This window comes from Octopus bimaculoides, chromosome 12 (genome assembly GCF_001194135.2).
Source record: "Octopus bimaculoides isolate UCB-OBI-ISO-001 chromosome 12, ASM119413v2, whole genome shotgun sequence".
In the NCBI taxonomy this organism is placed as follows: domain Eukaryota; kingdom Metazoa; phylum Mollusca; class Cephalopoda; order Octopoda; family Octopodidae; genus Octopus; species Octopus bimaculoides.
The window spans coordinates 19,197,838-19,200,915 of record NC_068992.1 but is presented as its reverse complement, the minus strand read 5'-3'; positions in this window follow the sequence as shown (position 1 = coordinate 19,200,915).

The window sequence follows — 3,078 nt, the reverse complement described above, 5'->3', positions numbered from 1 at the left end:
GCCTTTCATCCTTTCGGGATCGATAAATTAAGTACCAGTTAAGCACTGGGGTTGATGTAATCGACTTAATCACTTTGTCTGTCCTTGTTTGTCCCCGCTGTGTTTAGCAACTTGTGAGCAATAAAGAAATAAGAAACGTTAGGATGCCGGGCGAAATATCTAACGGTATTTCATCTGTCTTCAAGTTCTAAGTTAACATTCTACCGAGGTCGACTTTGCCTTGAATTCTTTCGGGGGTCGATAAATTAAATACCAGTTACGTACTGGGTCGATCTAATCGACTGGTCCCACATCCGCAAAATTTTCGGGCCATGTGTAGAGAGTAGAAAGGACTGTCTATCAATCTATCTCTGTATGCGCGTGTGTATGTTTAAGTGTTTTGGTTCTCAAACGGGAAACATTCTGTAAGTAACATTGGGACTAAGATTATATTTGTTTAACTACACCGACAGATCACGAATGAAAACCCCAGGGAATACAACTCTACTTATAATCAATTATAGCACTCGAAAAGTTTAGAGGCCAGCGGAAATATTCCCACAATGAAGACGATAGGATCCAGAATAAATAGTAATGAAAGTATTAAACCTATCAATGACATCATTGATCGTATCGCTGTAGATTTTTGGCAGTTTCTATCCGTCCCTGATGAATATTGCGCAATAATTCTAGTACCACAGCTGCCGCTGCTACTCCTACTGCTTCTACCGCTGCTACTGCTGCTGCTACTCCTACTGTTCCTATTGCTGTGAAGTTGAATTTTCGAATTATATCTTTATGATTCGTTTAGTAATAAATATCGAAATATATCCACTGGTAGGCGATTCAGTATTTTTCTAGCAACGAATCAAAGCGTCAGTGTTTCGCATAGTACTACAGATTAATCATGTTATTGAAGGTCTGTAACCCTCACTGCTCTGCTACATTAACAGAATACTTAGGTAACACAGAAGTGGAGGCGCAATGGCCCAGTGGTTAGGGCAGCGGACTCGCGGTCATAGCATCGCGGTTTCGACTCCCAGACCAGGCGTGTTTATTGAGCGAAAACACCTAAAGCTCCACAAGGTTCCGGCAGGGGATGGTGGTGAACCTTGCTGTACTCTTCCACCACAACTTTCTCTCACTCTTACTTCCTGTTTCTGTTGTGTTTGTAATTCAAAGGGTCAGCCTTGTCAAACTGTGTCACGCTGAATATCACCGAGAACTACGTTAAGGTGACACGTGTCTGTGGAGTGCTCAGCCACTTGCACGTTAATTTCATGAGCAGGCTGTTCCGTTTATCGGATCAACTGGAACCCTCGACGTCGTAAGCGACGGAGTGCCAACAAGATAGCACAGATAGTATCAATCTCTAATACAAGTAATAGCAGTCATTGTGGTTGGGAAATTCTAAATAGCATACCTTTTATCAATTGAAATGAAACATATCCCCAATTACCAAAGCTGGCGCTGTTCAGGAAGATGAGGTAATAAGTATTAAAGTTTTTTTTTTTTTTTTCATAGATAAACAACGCTTATCATAATATTTCCCGGATGTGATAAATTGTTGCTACACGTGAATATATATTAATGTACGCATCACACAGTCATTATCGTCATTTATCGAGTGCATTAAGATATTTAACCAGTTTGAATATTTTTAGTGTATTGAACATCTCAATTACGCGACCAATAAAACTTATAATTACAATTTATAAAATATAGAATCTACAAATTTAAACGGTCAACCGTTTATCTATTTCTTGTTGATCTAGAAAGTACACATCCAAATTACCCACTAACTTGTTAGAGATATCGGATATGAGTGTTGTTATATCAACTGTATATTGTAGTTGCAGTCTCCCAGGATATCTAGAGGGATATTATTATTATTATTATTATTATTATTACTATTATTATTGTTGTTGTTGTTGTTGTTGTTGTTGTTGTTGCTGTCGTTGTTGTTGTCGTTGTTGCTGTTGTTGTTATATTAAATAAGGCGGTCACGTTGCAGAATCGTTAGCACTTCGGGCAAAACTTTTTTCGGCATTTCGTCTGACCTCTCGTTCTGAGTTCAAATTCCGCTGAGGTCGTCTTTGCCTTTCATTCTTTAAGGGATCGATAAAATAAACACCAGTGAAACACTATGGTCGATGTAATCGACTCATTCTCTCCTCTAAGATTCTTGCCATTGTGGAAAAATTTGAAACCATTATTATTATTATTATAATTATCATTATTATTATTATAATTATTATTATTATTATTAGTATTATCATCATCATCATCACCATCATCATCATCATAATCATCAACATTATTATTATTATTATTATTATTATTATTATTATTATTATTATTATTACTATTATTATTTTATGTTAGACATTTGCTTTGCATTTCTAGAAGATAGCTCCAAGTCTCACACAGAGACCTCAAGAGACAACAAGTTAGAAGTTCATGTTGCTGTTATGCCTAGGGTGCCATATATTTGGTTTTGTACATTGTATTATTCTAGAGAATGATTAAGAAACCATAAGAAAATTATAAGATTGCTTTAAAATTTGAGATTACATAGACAGCCTTTAACGTAGGATATGGGCAGTTTCCCTGAGCACTATCTTTTGAATTTCTGCAACTTTGGTATTTGAGCCAGGTAGCGATCAGCCCCTTTTCCTATCATTCCTAGGGCACCAATGACAACAGGTATTGTTTTAGTATTCAGGTTCCAGATTTTGCCAATTTCTATTTCAAGATCTTTATACTTCCTCAGTTTTTGGTAGGTCTTGACAGATACGTTTATATCGATTGGGACAGTCATATCAATGGGGAGGCATGATTTTTGTCTGAAGCCTTTTAATATAATATCTGGCCTATTCGTATCTATCTTTCTGTCAGTTTGAAGAGTGAAGTTCCAGCGGAGTAAGATGTGATCATTTTCAAGCACTGGGGGTGGTTTGTGTTCCCACCAGTTTTTTTTTATCGTGGAGCAAGTCCAGATTTTGCAAATTACGCAGTGAATATATTGTGCAGCTCTGTCATGCCTGTTGAGATACTCTGTAGGCGCAAGAAAACTGCGCATGGAGAAAACAAGATCAT